This window comes from Vicugna pacos, chromosome 34, assembly GCF_048564905.1.
Source record: "Vicugna pacos chromosome 34, VicPac4, whole genome shotgun sequence".
Taxonomy (NCBI): Eukaryota; Metazoa; Chordata; class Mammalia; order Artiodactyla; family Camelidae; genus Vicugna; species Vicugna pacos.
Window position 1 is genome coordinate 3,731,989 of NC_133020.1, and position 20,832 is coordinate 3,752,820.

General features: G+C 44.0%; 1 protein-coding gene across 2 annotated transcripts in view; it reads right to left on the reverse strand.

Annotated features, from left to right (window-relative positions):
* FAR2 (fatty acyl-CoA reductase 2) overlaps positions 1-20,616 on the reverse strand; it is a 121,560-nt gene extending 100,944 nt beyond the window's left edge. The window contains exon 1 of one of the 2 annotated variants that reach the window (XM_072954286.1): positions 20,502-20,616. The gene's annotated coding sequence lies outside the window, so the exon portion shown is untranslated. Of the gene's footprint in view, positions 1-19,918; positions 20,209-20,501 lie in introns of those variants that run through there. The other variant, XM_072954283.1, reaches the window with a different exon arrangement.
* Between the last annotated feature and the right edge of the window lie 216 nt (positions 20,617-20,832).

Consider the following 20,832-nt stretch of genomic DNA (forward strand, 5'->3'; position numbering starts at 1 on the left):
ATATACATATATTTGTAGCATCATTTCCTCAGCTTTGTGATAAGCAGCTATACATTTCAGATGTTCAATTAGCACAATTAATACAAAAGTGATCATTTTAGCTATAGTTCTTATTTAATTTTTCTCGAGATGACCTTCCAACTGCTTCATCTAGACTTCATTTTCTTGAAATAAAAATAGGGTTTTCTTTTCCCCTCCTGAAATTACTCTTTCTTTCTCCTACATTAAAGAAAATGATGTAAACTAAATAAACATGTTCAAAATGTCATCTTTGCCATTGGCAAACCACCTTTCTGATCTTGCTCTTCTCCTCCGAACTTGGTTGGAATTCTGATTACTGGGTATCAAGGAGCTTAGTGGCAGGCTGGTGGCCATGATTTGATGCACACCACAGCCAGTCAGCCACCTAAGAGAAACAAAGGTACCCCTAGATTTAATAGCAATGATTATCTTTTGCAATTATTGACAAACAAATAGCTTTTATGTATCAGGAATTAAGCGTTCACTTTAACAAAATTTTCCCGAAATGTTCATCTGGGGAAAGAGTAATCTGGGGAGCTTAAAGTTAAATTTTTTTAAATTTTATTTTTATTGAGTTATGGTCAGCTTATAATGTTGCGTCAATTTCCAGTGTAGAGCACAATTTTTCAGTCATACATGAACATGCATATATTCATTGTTGCATACTTTTTCACCATGAGCTACCACAAGATCTTGTATACATTTCCCTGTGCTATACAGTATAATCTTGTTTATCTATTCTATATATACCTGTCAGTATCTACAGATTTCGAACTCCCAGTCTGTCCCTTCCCACCCCCTCCCGCCTGGCAACCACAAGTTTGTATTCTATGTCTGTGAGTCTGTAAATCTGATAATGAAGATCATGAAAAGAGATCTATTTTCACTGCTTTTAAGAACATGGACACAGTTTTAAAAAACTAAAGGAGTGCAAGGTTTAAATTTTCTATTCTTTAAAGTTATCTAAACTGAGGTCACCATGATGTTAAATTTTGGTATTTTGTTTTAGTTTTCAATGTTCACACTAGCATTTTTGTAAGATGAAAATACTAAATTATTACTATTCTTATTGATGGTTTGAATTACTTTCGATTCATTTCTTTCTTGTCTTTAGAAATGGGATTTGCAGCATCTCCACATGTATTACATCAGCATCCCTTAGGGGCGTCCTCGCCCATCAGCAAACATGCCATTCTCCACCCCCAGAAATGAGCTGGCCAGGAAGAGCATCCATGTAACCTGGCACTTGCTGACAGTCAAAGGACCCCCACGTCCCCTAGTGGTGCCATGAATCTCAGTAATTTCTGTCCGTGGAGGCCAGGGTTCATCTAATCGCGTTCTCTCCTTTTATGGAGCAAGAACCAAAGTTCAGCAACTCTCAACTGGCCTCTGATGTCAGGCCAGGATAAACCGTAAAGAAAAGGCTTCCCCTGACGTTTGTGCTTACTTTTGACTGACATGTCAAGAACTCAGCCTCTGGCACTTTCTGGGATCCTGAGTGTAAAACATGTTTCATCCTTGAGGATACGCACATTTATTTTGACTCCACGTTTCATTTTTGAAGCACCGTTTCTCTAAGAATCTCGTATCAGTAACTGACCTTGGGGGGTCTTTTCCCCCCGTAATTCGCATCACTATCTTATTTCACAGTCAGGGCTGCGGTGCCATTTCTAGCCGTGGGTGGAAACAGCAGCCATGTTCACGTACTCATTCCAAGCCAACGTTCTCACTGAGCAAGGTAAACTGCCAGCATGGAAGGGGAAAGCGACTGAATAAAGCACCAAAGTAAGTGTCGGAATAATTCATGAACTGTTTTTGGTGGCAGTATTTGTACGACAGCTCTGGGCAGATTACTGAATTAGGACAGCTGGTGTAAATTTCCTCTGTGAGAAGTTCGACCACAGAAGGAACAGTGTAGTAGGGAGACGGGCAGCAGTGGGAGAATGAGAGGACGCGAAACAATGGACCGGCCGTGGAAGTTCATTTGTTGGTGAAATGGGATGTCTGAGCCTAAGAAGAGTCTGAGTAGGGGTTCGGGGAGAGGGAGGGAGGGAGGGAGGAATAGATGGAGCACAAGGGATTTTTAGGGCAGTGAAATTATTCTGTATGATACTATAGTGGTGGCTACATGTCATTATGCATTTGTCAAAGCCCATAGAATGTACAACATCAAGAGGGAGCCCTGATGTAAACTACGGACTTTGGTTGATAATTTTGTGTCCATGTTGGTTCATCGATTGTACCAAACATGCCACACGGATGAGGGATGCTGCGGGTAGGGGAGTACATATGTGTGGGTGGGGAGGGCTGTGTGCGAACTCTCTGTATATTCTGCTCAATTCTGCTGTGAACCTGAAACTGCTCTAAAAAAATAAAATCTATCAAATGACTCAAAAAAAAAAGTCTGAGAGGAATTAGAAAAGGAAGAGAGAGCGCAGTGAAAATAAGTGGAAATGAGGTTCTCGAGAAGCTCGGAGGGTTTAAAATTAGTAGAGAAGATAGAGGGACCAGCACTGGACACAGGAAGTCATTTCATCCTCAGACAAGGAGGAAAAGAGGTAAAGGTGAGTGGGGAGGTGGATAAATTTGTAGGTTGGAGCAGAACCTGAGATAGATCTTCAGTTACTTACTTTTTCTCTAAGGAGTATAAGGCCAGATCGTGTTTTGTCAATTAAGGGGCTGCAAGTAAAGGAAGGTGCTTCTGGAAGGAGATAACTACTCATGACCACAGGTCTCGATGGGAAAGAAAACGGACCAGAAACCAGTAAAGAAGCTGGAGCAGCAGAGCGCCCGCGGAGGTTAGAGAAGGCTTCGTGCCTCCCCTGCTCCATACAGACACTTGCCTGGTTTCCTCCAGCAGCACCTGAGCGCCTGCGGTTGGAGCAGGAAAAGTGGGTTGTTGGCAAGACCCAGATTTGGGGTATGAACAGTGGATTTAAGGGGAAACAAATGGAAAAGGCAGGGGGCAGAGGAAATTGGTAAAGAAGTTAAGTAGTGGACGTAAGTGCTCAGAGAAGGACGTACGACCAGGAGGCAGCTCATGGACTATGAGAAGGTGTGCCTTTGGTGGGGAGTGTGTATGCGTGCATGTGTGTATGTGTTGTGCATTGTCGGAGAAGAGGCAAATGACTGGAAGTCCTGCCAAACTGGAACGGCAGCTTCGGTGGGAGGAGGAAGATGAGACAGAGAGAAGTCAAGGATGTCACTGTCCGCGTGTGAACTGTTAGATTTACAGATTCCAGAGACAGTGGTCTGGGGCAATGTCGAAGCCATGGGAGTCGGTTTCTAAAAACAGGGCACTTGAGTGCTTGAAACAAAAGCTGATGAAGATGTGAAGTCAAGGGCACAGAGTGTTGTCTGCTCCTCCACCTGGATGTTGAATTTTAGGCTACGCTCAGAAGCTGGAAAGGAATGAACATATGCAAGTTATGTATCTGACAGCAGCTATCAGAGAATGATCTAGAGGTGAAAGGTAACAGTGACAAGGACTGGCAGAAGTTGCAGAAATTGCAAATGAGGAAACAGAGATGTGCGCGAGCAGCATGGGAAGGTAAGCTAACACTGGTCCACCTCACAGCGGAGGCTCATGTGAATTAATGGATATAAAAGTCCTCCAAGGACTGCAAGACATAATTTATATGGAATTAATGATCATTTGTGTACAAAACTGTATACAGACATGGATACTGGAATATACACACACATACAAAATCATAAGTCTTATATGCTATCAATACCACTTAATGTTAACATTAGCAATTCTTGCAACATCTTGCATTTCGTCTTAACAATTCTTAAAGCATTTCATGTGCACATTTCAGTATTTTCTCACAACAATCCTGGGAGGTAAGGAGTATATATTATTATCTTTAGATGTGAAAACTGAAGGACAGAACCATATGACCAGCAATCCAACTCCTGGGCATATATCCAGAAGGAACTCTAATTCAAAAAGACACCTGCACCGCAATGTTCATAGCAGCACTATTTACAATAGCCAAGACATGGAAACAGCCTAAATGTCCATCAACAGGTGACTGGATAAAGATGTAGTGTATTTATACAATGGAGTACTACTCAGCCATAAAATGACAACATAACACCATTTGCAGCAACATGGATGCTCCTGGAGAATGTCATTCTAAGTGAAGTAAGCCAGAAAGAGAAAGAAAAATACCATATGCTGTCACTTATATGTGGAATCTAAAAAAAAAGACTAATGAACTTATATATAAAACAGAAACAGACTCACAGACACACAATACAGACTTGTGGTTGCTAGGGTGGAGGGGGGTGGGAGGGGATAAACTGGGAGTTTGAGATTTGCAGATACTGACTGGTATATATAAAATAGATAAACAAGTTTATACTGTAGAGCACAGGGAACTATATTCAATATCTTGTAGTAGCTCACGGTGAAAAGAATATGAAAATGAATATATGTATATTCACGTATGACTGAAGCATTGCGCTGTGCACCAGAAATTGACACAGCATTGCAAACTGACTATACCTCAATTAAAAAAAAAACAATTGCTTCTGTATAGAACAGAGAACTATATTCATTATCTTGTAATAAACTTTAATTTAAAAAAAAACTGTAAGAACAGAGGCAGTGAGTGATTTGGCTATGGCCATTTTTTTTTTTTTGATAAAAGAAAGTGAAGTCTTCTAACTCCCGTAGGGAATGGGAGAAAAAGCTTTTCCCCAGGTGTTCATTTGCTTCCTGCTTTCCTTATATAATCACATCTGGGTCACACATGCACCTGGTGACTCTGCGCCATACTTTTGTTAGCTGCAAATCAGAACATTAGAACTCCAGGAGCACAAAGGCACTGAATCTGCAAGGAGACTCTACCCTCAGCAGTCAGTTTTCTCTCCAAAGCTTCATATATTTACCTGTTAGTACAGTTATTTTCCAAACTGGCTCCTGGTAGCAAAGACAAAGTCACAATTCAGCTCCTGAGACAGTGTCCATCACAAAGGAATATAGAACCCTTTTTCATTGATTTTCAGGAAAATGGGATGCTATTCTCAATACAAATGTATCTACTATACCCAAACCACGGGCGTGTTTCAATACCACAGGCTTTTTAGACTCACTGTCGAAATAGAGTTTTGAGTTAGAAGTGTCTGTCTTAACTGAAGCTATGCTTCACTAATGAGTATAGTTTTTTGTTAATGTTTGCCCAGTGACTGTATTTTTAACTTTTTTCCTCTCGGTTTCCTCATCTGCAAAATATGTAACCCCCAGGATTGACAGGGTATAGGTTTTGTACTGTGCCTAGCACAGTACCTTGACTTGTTAAACATTCAGTAAATAATTAGGGTGATTTTAATTAGCCGTGATTTATTACCCTGCATCTCATCGTTGAAGTATTTCCTTCCTTTGTGTGAACTGTGTCATTGTGTTGACACCAACAGAGGAAACAGACCATTGCAGCCTGGAACCTGAAACCACAGACTAACAGAAGAAGAGGTTCACAAACGAATTACTTAAAGAGCAAAGCAGACTGGGGAGGATCTCTTTCAACAAGACACAGAAGTCTCAGCACAAAGAGAAAACGTTTGGGGAATTCGCCAACATTAATACTCAGAATTTCTGTTCTTCAAACACACCAAAAAGAAAGAAAAAAGATGAGTCATAAACAAGGACGTGTCTCCATCCAAGAGTGTGAATTATGGTTAACGTGTGAGTGACACGGGGCAGGGACGAGTAAACGGCTTCGTGAGGATGTGTAGTTAGTACGGCTTTGACTCAAGAAAGACATGCTTTTCTCTTTCTTTTCACAAAGAAAGCTTTTCTCTTCTTTTTGCTACTTCTCTAGCATCTCTGTCTCGGTTCATGCACAATTGACTCCTTATCGTACAAACACACTGATGCTTGTCAAAAGTCATGCAGTCAGGGCGTGGCTCCTGCCTCTGTCCCGTGTCTGAGGACTGGCTGGGGCTCCCTCCCTCGTCCCCTCAGCGCCCTCCTTTTCTGGGCTTCCACCCAGGGCTATTCTTAGATGTCCCTGCTCCTTTGCAGCCTGAGGTCTGTCATGTTGGGAGGCCTCAGATGGTGGACGTCCAGTGCCCACATCACACTCTGAGAAGACATAAACTATGTGGATGCCAAGGGCTGGGCTGGGGAGGGTGGGCATGGTCTGAGGAGAAAAGAAGAGGAAGAGGAAGCTAGTGTCGACCCAGCAACTTTGATCTTCAGTTTCTCTTTGGAGAAGAAACCAATACCTGCTTAGATGAAAGTACTGGAAACAAGCAAAAAACCAAGGCAGCAGGAGTCACACGGGAGGGGAACACAATGTCCCCTGGCAGACTAAGTCCCCTAACCGAGGCGTCACGCCTGCCGAAATGGAAAGATGAGGAAGACACATAAACAGGGACAGTTTGCAATGCCTGCTTGTTCCCGCCACGTTAAACTTGGTGCAATAAATTCTGAACAAGCCAAATAGGTTTAATAAGAAGGGAAACACTTTTATGGCACCTTATTACATTTCAACCACTGTCCTTAGGTTGAGGGAAATGTGAACTCATTTCTTTCTCAGGACAACCCCATAGAAAGCGTCTATCACTATGTGCTACCATGTGAAGTTGCCAGCATTCAACTGTCCGCCCTGCCCACGGCCCCTGTGCCTGGTTCCCCCTACGTTCTCTGTGCATTTGACAGATGATGCCATTTAGATGCGGGGCACACTTCAGTAACTTTCCAGGAAGCGTCAAGTCTGGGCCCCGGAAATTGAGATGCTTCTTTCAGGATCATTGTCAACCACTGAAATCTAACCACAGCGTGCCTTTCTACCACACTGAATTAAAATGGCAGGAATGGCTTCTTCCAACCTAAAAGCTCTATCCATGACCCTGTGCCGTGTCATTCCCAGGCTCCATACACCAGTCTCCTCATGCCTCGTCTGTTTCTTTCGCAATGAATCAGCGCTCTCCCACTCACTCAGCTGGAAATCTCCGAACAGAATTTCCTTTCTTCCTTTATTTCTTCACCATCACAATCCAAATGATCTTTATGAAGTCTCTGTCAGCAGGAGCGACAGAGTCAGGAGGCATGAGCGCTGGAAGGGGCTTGAGAGATCAGCTAGTCATTTTGCTGATGCAGACAGTCCCTGGGCGAGCAGGGAGCAGAAACAGGACGAGGGTCCGAACCCCTGAGTTCCAGGCTGCCCTTCTCACACTGGACCAGTGTGCTCCCCTAATGCCTCTGAGTTTCTCCCCAGCCTCGGGACCGACCGTTGCTCTCGTACCGTTGCACGTGACAGTAGCTCAACGCACTGTGCCCATCACCCAATGGTTGCCGTGTATTAACTCATGAATCAGCATGACTCTATGAGATTTACTATTATAAGCCCCATTTTACAAATACAAAACTGACGCCCTGAAAAATTAAAGTGATGTACCGCAGGCCACACAGTTTATAGGCCAGCGCCAGAGGCCTTGCCCCCGGTCACCCCTCCATATGCCCTTTGTCCTGCCTTGCCCTTTGCCGGACAAAGCTCAGACTTAATTCCTTTGGGAAGCAGTTTCCAATTCTCCCCTCGATCTGCTGGAAGTTGTATCTGCCAAACTCTCAGAGGCGCTGTCCAGCATCACCTTATACGGAATTGGCAACTTACCTGTTTCGTCCACTGGATTACAAACATCTCAGTGTTTTACTGCTCTTTATTTTCACAAGACTTGACAGTACTCAGTAAAATGTTTGTTGACTGAATCCATGAAAGAATGAAGGGCCCCCCCAAACCTTTCTGCCTTCAATTTCTCCTTATTCCATCTTGAACTGCGTTGGGGAAACTAGTGAGACATTTAGTAAGTTCCATGGAGATTGGTAAACCCTTCACTTTTCTTCCTTAATAACCAAAGATAAGCCTTTTGATTGTTTTTCCCCAAAAGTTCAGTCATGAACTCATCACACTATTAAGACAGCAATTTTCTTCATCTATAGTCACTATACCTGGGGCCCAAATTTGTTTTAAATTTTATACTTTGACTTTAAAGTATGAAATAAAATAAATTATTTTATACAATAAAATATTTATATGATAAAATAAAATAATTTTATTTTATTTCACTTAATCCATTAGATCAGAAATTAGGATCCTACAAGCAGGTTAAATAAGTATTAACACTTCCTGACACCTAATACTGAGGGCCCTAGAATGTTCCTAGTCACAGCGGGTTTCAAAAGTCATTACAGGGACATATGTTTTAAATGTGTTAGTTCGAACTGAGGTGTCCAGACTGCTACTGTGTCCTTTGATTTGAAATCATATACAGAATTCTAATAAATGGTCAACTGGACATCCAGATGGAAATTTATTTTTTCTTTCCCACATCATGTAAAAAATTAAGTACAGATGGATGGCAGATTTTAGTACAAAAGTCCAAATAATCTAGTCTTTGTATGAGAACATCTCAGTGGTCTGCAAGTAGGCAAAAAAGCATTAACTGTAAAAGAATAATACTAACAAATTGGACTCCATTAAAATTATGGATTTATGTTCATCAAAAGAAAAAATTAGGAGCATAAAAAGGCAAGCCACAGTTTGGGAGAAGACATTCAAAACACATATATCCAATAAGGGAGTTGTATCCATAATACATAAAGTTTATAAACAAATCATTATGAAAAAAATAGACAACCCAACAGACAAATGGGCAAAGACTTGGGCACTTCTCAGGAAAAGATATTCAAATGGCCAGTACCCCAAATGGTACTCTCCTTGTCATTTATCAGGGAAATATGAGCCTACCAAACAATAGAAATAAAAACAAAAATAAACAAGTGGGACCTAATTAAACTTATAAGATTTGCACAGCAAAGGAAACCATAAACAATGAAAATACTGGAAGAAAATGTTTGCAAACGATGCAACTGACAAGGGCTTACCTTCTAGAATATACAAACAGTTCATGCAACTCAAAAAAACCAAGAAACAACTCAACCCAAAAATGGGTGGAAGACCTGAATAGACATTTCTCCAAAGAAGACATACAAATGGCCAATAGGCACATCAAAAGATGTTCAATATCACTAATTATCAGAGAAATGCAAATCACAACTACAATGAGGTATCATCTCACACCAGACAGAATGGCCATCATTCGAAAGTCCACAAATGATAAATGCTGGAGAGGGTGTGGGAAAATGGGAACCCTCCTGCACTATCAGTGGGAATGTAAATTGGTGCAGCCACTGTGGAAAACAGTATGGAGATTCCTTAAAAAAACAAATCCCACTCCTGGGCATATATCCACAGAAAACTCCAACTTGAAAAGATACACATACCCCAATATTCATAGCAGCATTATTTATAATAGCCAAGACATGGAAGCAACCTAAATGTCCATCGACAGATGACTCTATAAAGAAGATGCTGTACACACACACACACACACACACACACACACACACACACACACACACACAATGGAATACTACTCAGCCATAAAAAATAATGAAATAATGCCATTTGTAGCAACATGGATGGACCTAGAGATTATTACACTAAGTGAAGTAAGTCAGACAGAGAAAGATAAATATGATATCATTTACATGTGAAATCTAAAAAAATGACACAAACAAACTAATCTGCAAAACAGAAACAGACTCACAGATATAGGAAACAAACTTATGGTTACCAAAGGGGAAAGGGCGGGAAGCATAAACTGAGTTTGGGATCAGCAGATACAAGCTATTATATACATAATAGATAAACAACAAGGTCCTACAGTGTAGCACAGGGAACTATATTCAATAACTGGTAATCACCTATAATGAAAAAGAACATGAAAAAGAATATGTATAAATATATATATATATATCTGAATCCCTGTGCTATACACCGGAAACTAATGCAACATTGTAAATCAACTATACTTCAGTTAGAAAAAAAAGAAACAATGAGAAATTAAAAAAAAAAAAAGATGAAGCCATACTGGTGTAGGGCCCCTAATCCAGTAAGACTAAGTGTCCTTATAAAAGAGGAAATTTGAACACACGGACATGCACAGAGGGAAGGTATGTAAAGACACAGGCAGAAGATGGCCATCTATGACAGAAGCCTAGGGCAGGTGCTTCCCTTACAGCCCTGGGAAGGAACCACAACTGTGCTGACACCTTGATTTTTCCAGTATCCAGATTTCTGACATGCAGGAAGGGAGGGTGATGCTAAAGGCTCTTTTGCACTAGGGAAACCCTCCAAAAATACTTACTTCAACTAGCATCTCACACACTCAGCAAGGCTGCTCTAGGGAGGGGGAAGATGGGGAAGAGGTTAGGTAGGGGAATGATAAGATCCTTTCTCTGTTTTGCAGCAATGTGATGTGCTGAGTCATGTGACACACTGAAGACAGATCGGAAAACCTAGGTATCCCAAACAGTTCTATGGTCCCTGTGGGGAATTCTTAGAAGGGATCTTTCCTGGGTCCAGAGGTCTTCAAGGAAGTTAAAAGGCCACTTAATTGTTTCTAAAACAGTGGTTCCCCATCTTGTTTTGGTCCTGACCTCTTTGAGAATCTGTTGAAATCTATAAATCCTCCCACCAGACAATTACACATACTCATCCAGGTTTAAGAGTACAGGTGAGGATTTTTAAAACAGAGGATTGGTTTTTGATCTCGCTTTTAGAAATAAAGATAGATGGCTGAAGATGACGATGGGGTTTCCACTTATCACACAGTTAGTCAGCAATTAACTAATGGCCCTATGCCAAGACTCAAAGGTATCGTTCTGGAAACTCTGTAACTTTCCCATTCCCACATTGATGGTTTTTGCTCTTCCCCTCCCCCCCTTTTTTTTCTACAATGATTAGCAGTTAATTACTTAAAACACCAAGAAATCGTGTGTCCATCTTTAAGGGCAAAAACAAAAGGAGGAAGTCTGAAGGTTGAATCCAGTCCACAGACAGGTCTGGGGAAAGAGTGAGTTACTAAAAGGAGAATGGCACAGGCTAATTATTCTTGTGGTGAATAAATCCTTGGGAAGGATTTTCATGATCTTCCCTGCGGACGTTAATTCCTTTTAACTCCATTTCCTATCCATCCTTCTTGGTGTCAGGAAGCTAAATCATTGCCTGGGGCTGGTTAGGGAGGAAGGGGAAGAATGGGAAATAAAAATATATGAGTATTTTAACCACATGTAAATCAATGAAGTTAGGACACCTCCTCACCATACACAAAAATAAACTCAAAATGACTTAAAGACTTAAATATAAGATAAGACACTGTAAACCTCCTAGAAGAAAACAGAGCAAAACATTTTATGACATAAATCTTAGCAATGTTCTCCCAGGGCAGTTGACCCAAAAGAAATAAAAGCAAAAATAAACAAATGGGACCTAATTAAACTCATAAGCTTTTTGCAAAGCAAAGGAAATCATAAGCAAAACAAAATGACAACCTACAGAATGGGAGAAAATATTTGCAAATGATGTGACTCACAAGGGCTTAATTTCCAGAATACATAAACAGCTCATACAACTTAATAACTAAAACAAGCAACCCAATCTAAAAATGAGCAGAAGACCTAAACAAGAAAGTCTCAAGTGAAGACATACAAATGACCAACAGGCTCAATATCACTCACTATCAGAGAAATGCAAATCAAAACCACAATGAGGTATCATCACCTCACACCAGTCAGAATGGCCATCATTCAAAAGTCCGCAAATGACAAATGCTGGAGAGGCTGCAGAGAAAAGGGAACCCTCCTACACTGCTGGTGGGAATGCAGTTTGGTGCAGCCACTGTGGAAAACAGTATGGAGAGTCCTCAAAAGACTGAACATAGAGTTACCATATGACCCAGCAATCCCACTCCTGGGCATATATCTGGAGGGAACTCTAATTCAAAAAGATACATGCACCCTAATGTTCATAGCAGCACTATATACAATATCCAAGATATGGAAACAACCTAAATGTCCATCGACAGATGACTAGATAAAGAAGAAGTGGTATATTTATACAGTAGAATACTACTCAGCCATAAAAAAGAAATAATGCCATTTGCAGCAACATGGATGGACCTGGAGATCATCATTCTAAGTGACGTAAGCCAGAAAGAGAAAGAAAAATATCATATGATATTACTCATATGTGGAATCTTAAAAAAAAAAAGACAAACTTATTTACAAAGCAGAAACAGACTCACAGACATAGTAAACAACCTTATGGTTACCAAAAGGGAAAGCAGGTGGGAAGGGATAAATTGGGGGTTGGAGATTCGCAAATACTAACTACTATATATACAATAAACAGGTTTCTTCTGTACAGCACAGGGAACTATATTCAGTATCCTGTAGTAATCTCTAATAAAAAAGAATACAAAAACAAATATATGTATGTATATGTATGCCTGAAATACTATGCTGTACACCAGAAATGGACACATTAAAAGCTGACTATATTTCAATTAAAATATATATATATATATGAGTATCTTATATTTTTACACTGAGGATCTTTGCTGAAAGATTTCACAAACTCCAAAATTTTAGCTGATTAAAAATTGCTCAATGAACAGGGGGCACTAAAACTTAAGGGCAGGTACTAGACCTTGCTCGCCACTACATCTGCAGTGCTAAACACACAGTCTGACACATGGTAGACGCTCAGTTAACAGAATGGATGGATGGATGGATGGATGGATGGATGGAATGAATGGTCATAGGATTTGCAGTCCTAAGATTTGGATACTATCCTATACTTAGCCATTATAAAGATGTGTGACAAGTCACTTTATGTCTTTGCGACTGGCTTTTTCTTTTCTATAAAATGAGGGAATTAGATCAAATACAGATAAAGTACTCAAATATTCAACAATTCAGAACGTGAACACAGTCACGGCAAAGCTATCTGCAGTCATCACTACGTACAGCAGGTAAGATGCTGTGGTGTGTGCTCACCTGTAGTATATCTAAAAGCGCAGGGATGCCTAATTTGAGAAAGTTTCACTCTCTAACCCTAAAAGAAACTGAGACCTAACTTTACCTAAAGTGCAATCCTGTGATCAGCAATGCACTTGGTGGCACTTGCATAACCATTGCTTCAGGCAGGATTGGACCAAAATAGTAAGAGGAAAAGAATGAAGAAGCAATGTCAGAATTCTAAGGAGAGAATCTTGACAAGTACAGGCTGCCGAGGAAGGAGGAACTGCTTGTTTGGGTGAGAGACATTAACTCTTTCAAACCATCAAACACTTTGAGAATAGCTCTGAGAATAGCTTTGTAAGTGGACCTTCATGCTCTCAAAGCTTTTTGGTAAGAGAGTAAGTGTCCATCCTTCAGATCAGATGCTTATCTTCGGGGCAGATACCTCCTAAAAATCCTGAGTACACAAAACACGATAGAAATGAGTCAGTTCAGAATTTGACAACAGTTAACAGCATAATAGAAATAAAAACACACGGACTGACGCAGAGTTGATTTCAGGGATATTTTAGGAATATCAGGGTATCTTATTTGCATTTATGTTTCATGTGCAACTAATCAGGCACTTTCTCTGACGTTCTAGACCAACAGCTCTATTTTTATTAGATGCATACGATCCACCCTAAAGATGCTTTCATTGCTGGATAAAACTCTGCTGCCACTACCCCACACCTTTTAGTTTTAAATGTCCTTTCTTGGAAATAATAATAAAAAATCCTTTCTATGTGCACATACTGTTAGACAGAGCTTCTTTGGTTCAGTTTTCCCAGTTCTTCTGGGCAGAATCCTCCAGGGTCTTGGCAGTGCTGCGCACTGACAGATCTAACTCTGCTGGAAGTGACGAAGCGCTTTCAGCTATGTCGGGACCAGACTGACTTCCAACTACCCTGCCCTCGAGAATATCTAGAGTTCGTGCTGACTTTTGTGGAATGTGTCCTCTCACTGGCCTGAGATAAATAAAGCACCATTTTTCTAAAGGGATCTAAAATGTGGAGCATTTTCACAAGGGCCTTTTCTCATTTCTTGGCTGAGGAAATAATAGGCCTGCCTCCTGTGGGCATCCTGTTATGCACAAACCAGTGCTACTGACCCTCCCAGCTGAGGCGGGTGGATGAGGTTTTGCCTTTTCTACACAGGTTCGCAAGGGAGAGCTTCCCTCCCCCCCGTGCCCGCCCCTCAAGTGTGCGCTTCAACATTCGGGGCGTCTCGGGAGGAGCCTGGGAAGTTAAGTGCATTCAAAACACGGTAATAGCCTGTCCCAAAGCCACAGGGGACATCTGTTGTCAACAGCACCCTGAAGGTGCTTTTACTGGACCGCAAAGGTTAAAGATACAAAATTATTTAGGACTTTTAAAATAAACCATGATTAAAACAGTAAACATATGCTATTCTTAGTGTCTGCCGAGTAAAGGGAGATGAATTTTTTCACTAGTCACATTGCTTGTTACACAAAGAAATACATATACACACAAACACACACACACACACGCACACACACACATATATATTTGCTTTGATACAGATGTTGAATAAAATGGAAAAATGGCTATTGAGTGAGAATCTCACCTGAAAGCAATTCTTCTTTTAAAGGCAGTTCTCGGAATTAGTCATGGGAAATCCCCTGATTTCCAGTCCAATGTGGCTTGGAAGCCCCATACCTCATACTGCTTGATTCCCAGAGAAGACCGTGCTCTGGAAAGATTCTGTGACAGCAGCTGTCTCTAGTCTCTAAGCACAAGGCTCCTTATCCCATTTTCTGGTTCTAAGTCCCATGGAAGCACCTGGACCAGCTGTCCCCACATCTGTACCTGTGCCATGCCGGCTGTGTGTGACGTTGTCGAGCACCCTCATGCCCCAAATCCCGATTCAATAGGCGTGGGGTGGGGATGATGAAAAGGGTCTTTGTCACCCCAACCTTAAGATGGCACCCTTAAATCATCACTCTTCGCCAAAAGGATGCATTCATAAAAGGTAGATTTGCTTCGTTATTGAAATAAGTATCCGAGGTGACCTACTCGAAGGAAATCCATGCTTAGAGGTAGCAGACTTCAACAGGTTAATTATCCCGTCTACCTTTTGGGCCCTGGGTATGTTTATCATCCTTTGTATATGAGTTCAAATGTTTGAGTAACTTTTAAAAGCTCTCACCTTCCAGACAACCTTCTGCTCCTGACATTAGTGTGCCACACTAGCTACATTAGTCATCGACAGTGAATGGCATTGTCGTGACTCCAATGACAGTCAGGTCTGAAGACCTATCTGCATTTCTATCCTGGAAGCAGACTGAATGTCTGAGTCCTCTCAATATTTATACGTTGAAATCTAGTCTCCAGTGTGATGGTGTTTGGAGGTGGGGGCTCTGGAAAGCGATTAGGTCACGAGGGGAGAGCCTTTTGAGTGGGATTCATGCCCTCAGAAAAGAGAATGCTTCTTGCTCCTTCCACCACGTGAAGTTACGATGGAAAGACCATCTATGAACCGGGAAGTGGGTCTCACCAGATACCAAATCTGCTAGTAAGCCTTCACCTTGGACTTCCAGCCTCCAGAACTATAAGAAATAAATCTGTGTTGTTTATAAGCCACCCAGTCTCTGGTACGTGGTTACAGCAGCCTGAACTAAGTGAGACTACCCCCTGAGCTCTAAAACAAATCTATTACAATTAGCTATGGCCAGGGAGTTTAAAAGCCTAGAGCAGGGGCCGGCAAACATTTCATGTGAAGGGCCAGAGGGTACATCACAACTCCACCGTGCGTGGAGCACCAGAGCAGCCACAGACGTGAACAGGTGCTCCGTGCCGGCTGACGTCCAACAACACTTTATTTATGGATTCTGAAATCTGAATTTCATAGAATTTTCATGTGCCACAGAACATTCTTCTTCTTATGACTTTTTTCCCCCCAACCACTTAGAAAAATATAAACATCATTCTTTGTTCAAGAGAGATCCGCAGATAGGCAGGAGCCAGATTTAGCACCTCAGACGGTAGTTTGCTGACCACTGGACTGGCACACCGAGGGGCTAAAGCCATGGCCAGAGCCCGGAGCCGTGTGAACTGAGCTTCTGTTCTGCTCTGTTGCTTACTCTCTGGTCATAAATTGCATTTCTGTCTCCAGCCCACCCACACCATGCAAATGTACTGGGGCCCAGGAAGGATATATGAGATGCGCTGCAAAATCATTGTTCCTACAGACGCCCTATGTCTTCACCTTGCATTGCCCTGCATGGGATATATTACAAAACATCAAGTAAGCCCCAGATCTACCGTGGAACACGAGAGGCCCTGTGAAAGCTTCCCCTGTTTCTGCTTCAGCCCCCTCACGGGTACGTCTAGACTTGACAGAATGTACCTCCAAGAGGTCTTGCATAGCCTCGCCAGGAAAGCAGAAATAGAAATTTTGGAAAAAAGAAATTGTTTTTGGTCAGACTGCAGATCTTGCTTGTGAATATCTATCTCTTATCCACATGGCAGAATTGTTTTAATCATCCACTTAGAGCTTATTAACAGAGTCAGTTCCATTCTGGTCTTCTGCCTTCTTCCAACTAAGTAGCATGGAAGAGATGAGAGAAGCTGACAGTTAATAGAGAGCTGTGGATGTTAAAAGGTCTAACCTATTAATATAGGGCAGCATTTCCCAAAGCGTGTTAGGCTGAGTGCTGACTCTGTTAGATGTTCTGCCAAAAAAAGCATTTCAAGGTCAAGTTAAGTTTAGGAAACCTGGCGCAGAATATCTCTTCTTTCTTGGTGACCCTTAATGGGCATTATTAAAGCCTCCGGGGATTTCCACGATAAAACTGCTTAACTAGGTTAAGTGTTTCTCAAACTTAAGTGATCAGAGAAGCTTTTTCATCTTCACTTAATTGTTATTAACATCCCAAGAAATTAATGATCCACAGACGACATTTTGGGAAACACGGATATAGAGGAGGTGGCAGAATGGAGAGGTTTTTAAGCAGGGGAGGGAGTCGTGATGCAGAGCAATCACTTTGGTGAGGACCAGACTTTTCGCGGTTTTTGTCATTTCAGATTACCCAATATTCCATCCATGTGCTCAAGTCACAAAAACAGGAGTCAGATTTGTGGTGGTGGTAACCTCTTCGAAAATTATGAAGAGCACGTACCGTTTGTAAATAGCACGTTACCAGTTTTCACGTCATTTCTCAACTCTCCTGTGGCAACTTTAAATCCTATGCATCGGGCACCCATTGTTCTGGATTACAAACATGCAGCTATGTCTGCCGAAGGCATTTATTCTTACCTTCTTTCCTCAGCTGCCCTTCACAGCCAATCTATCACCAAGTCCCATCAATTCTACTTTGAAAATACTAAAAACCTTAGCTAATTTTTGTTTTATTTTTTCTCCCATGAAAATATAAGGATTATCAAGGTTCTGCAACCCCTTTAATGTACTTAACCAACCTTCCTCAAGCTACTTCTAAAACACGCAGTGGAGAGGTTAAGCCTGTAAACATACCATCTTTGTTCATATGAAACTCTTCTAGGCAGGTCGACAGTTTTACAGTTACTAGCTCTTTTTACCTATGTGTCTTTACAACAGCCTTTTAAGATGAACAGAGTCATAGATATTGTCCATTATCATTATTTTATCAGTGAGGAAACTGGGCATAGAGGGACTTCAACGACAAGCGTGCAGCAGCTAACTTTCAGTTGCTGAGACAATGTTGTATTCAGGAAGTGATGAAACAGGGCTGTGAATCTGGGCTCTGGGCTGGCTGTGGAATTTGTGGGGCTCTACTGTAAGATGAAAATCTGAAGACCCTTTTTTGAAAATTACTTAGATAGCTGACAGTGACAACAGACCATTAAGTCCAGCAAGAGGCCCTTCTGACTGCAGGGCCCCGTGAGCTGGCCCTGCCTGAGGTCTGTGGTCATCCAGCATTTGGGTGCTTGGGTACCAAGGAGGCTGTGAGCTCCTGAAATTGTAGGCACAATTCTGTGCGAATGTGTCTAAGTCTGTCGATCCTATTCCATAGCTTTTACCAGATCCTTAAAGTGGCCTGTTAACAAAATAAAGCATGAAGGATGCCTCTTCAAGAGAAATAAATGTTCTCACAGAGACCAACCGGTGTCAGAAGAGACCTGGCAGGGACACTGGTGCCAACATGCATGTACCTTCAGGAGACTGCGTTTGTAAATGCATTAGTTTTCCTGGATACACAAGAATTAATGCAGAAACAAAGAATTCTTCAGGCTGCCCAGATGTTGCCAGAAAGAAAGACACTCATGTATGCATCTTTAGAAGATAAAGAAGCAAAGAGTAAGATGTTTAAGAGGACCACGCTCTTCACAAACCTCTTCACAAACCTCTTCACAAAACCCAAATATGAGCTATTTTGTTTATTTTCACCCCCTTAAAGGAAGCTTCTCCCTCTTCTATAAGTAGATGTCACAGTCCCTGTTTGATATAAAGGAGAAACAATCACTGTAAGATTTCCCAATGTATTGTGATTTATATCAAATTAATAGCTGATTATAAAAATAGCCAACCCTCAGAAATAGGAGTAAGGTAGGAATTTGTTAGTAAAGCAGGTACAGAAGAGATGCCATCAGAAACAGGAAAAGAGTAGTCCAAAGCTCTGCATCCTGAGAAATACTACTGATGAAATGTTGCACCTTCACTGGTCATCTCCTAAAACCCCATGGTGATCTCCTAGAAGTCTCACGCACAAGTATTCCTGAACCTGGATTTGGCTGAAAAGCCTGCTCCCGCAGTTTGAGCGGCTGCCTTAAAATGTTATTTAGTCTCTCTGCCCCTTTAGACAAAATATGCTCTTTGCCCAAATCTCCGACTCACATAAAGGAGGAGACAGGGAGATGGATAATTGAAACCACAGGGTAATTCTCAGATTTCCACGTGCACAGAGTGTCAAACTTCTCTTGATGCAACCTCCAAAAAGTAGAAAAGCACGATTCATTCGGGGTCCCTGGTCACTCTGCCGTCCCCACTCTTGTCCCCGCTCACGGCACAATATGTGTGTGTAGGGGGGGCACCCTACAGGACTCAACCAGCCGCCAAAGCTCTTGCAGATCCAGCGAGAACCTTGGTTGCTTCACACCAGGTAACCCATCCATCGGAAGAATACCTATCTTAAGAATATCTATTACCTATCATAATCCTATCCATCCCGCAAGGTGAAAGGGTAGGAGGCTGGCAAGTGGGATGCTCTCCTGTGGTTTCTGGGAGGAAGTTGATCATTAATTCTTTCAACTGAAGGGAATTTGCCCCGCGGGTAGTCTTCCTCCGCAGGGGTGCCTGCAGCCTTCAGGCAAGCCGTCTACTCCACCTGGAATCTTCTGGTACCCGCTCCCCAGCATCCTCCATGATGCCCAGGCCCCGCGGGAAGACGGGGAAAACTTCCTGCGGGGACAGACCTCGCCCGAGCCGCCCCAGCCCCTTTCAGCCTGGGTCCTCAGCGAGACCCCGAGAGGGAGTGTCCGGGGGCGCACACCCCGGGGTGCGAGGTCGGGGGGAATAGGGGCGACGAGGCCGCGCTCCGGGGGCCGGGGAGCGCGGACCCCGACAGTCCCGCGCGCAGGGAGCGCGGCTGCCGCGCCCCACGTGGCCCCGCGCTCTCCAGGAACAGCCCCCACCCCGGGGGGGGCGCGGGGGCGAGGAGGCCTCCGCGACACCGGGGCGGGCGGCGCCCCTCCCGCGCGGGCCCGCGGCGCGGCCCCACGTGAACCGGGTCGGGCCCTTCCCAGCGCGGGCCCTTCCCGCCCCAGCGCGCCCGCCGGTGCCCCGGGGGGCAGCCCCCGGGCGGAGCCGCGGGAACCGCGGGTCCTCCCCCGCCCGCCGCCCCCAGCCCGGAGCCCGCCCTTCCTGGGGCCCCGCGGGGCCGCCTCTCCTGGTCCCTCCCCGCCCGCGACCCCGCCGAGCCCTGCCTCCCGGCGCCCCCGGCCGGCTCCTCGGCCGCGCGGCGGGGCTGCGACCCCGCAGTACCTGCTCCTCGGCGCGGGGCGGGCTCAACTAGTGGTCCTCGCGATGCCGGCCCTTCCCGAGGCTCCGGGAAGCGCTCCTGCCGCCGGGAGACTGCTCCGGTCTTTCGGCTCCCAAACGCGACGCTCTATATATCCGGCTCGGGGACGGGGTGCGGGGCGGGAGGAAACCACCCTCCCTCCGATCTTGCCGTGGCCGCCGCGGCCTCGGCCTGGGGCGCAGGAGGCGACGGCCCTACAGGCCGCGGGGCGACCGCATCGTGGGCAGGGCGGCCGTGCGCGCAGGCCCGCCCCGCAGCTTCCATTCATTCAGCGCCCAGCAGATCCACTCGCTGTCACTCCCGGGTTGGGCTTTTTTTTTTTTTTTTTTTTAATCGGTGGGTGAGGGGACAGGGAGCTGGAAAGGCGCCCCGCTATGGTCTGGAAAAGGAGCGCTCCCACACCTTGCGAGAGCGAGGGAGAGAGGCGAGGAAGGGACAGAGACAGAGACAGAGAGGAGGGCGAGAGAGACGGTGGGAGGGGGGCTCGGGAGACACAGAGGGTCAAAGGTTCTAATCTGAACGCCTGGAGGGCATACCGTTCCCTACCCAGTCTAGCAGAAAAGGCAGCCAAAATCCGAATTTGCTCAGCTCGTCCGTACCGCGCACCCAGGGGGAGGGACGCTCCTGTGTCTGCCCCAGACTCTGCGGAGGCGCCCCGCAATGACCGACCGGCGCAGTGTCCTTTTGAAAATCCAGGAGGGGCTGGAGGCGCCGTTTATTCATGCCCAGGGGGTGAGGGCAGAACTCGGGCTCTGTCTGCGTCGGGTGCAGGTGGGAGTGGCTAGGTGAACAGGAGGCTAGAGAAGATCAGAGATGCGGCTGCGAACACAGCAGCCGGCCAGCTTTGCTCAGCAGCGCTTCTCCAGATTTTTCTTTT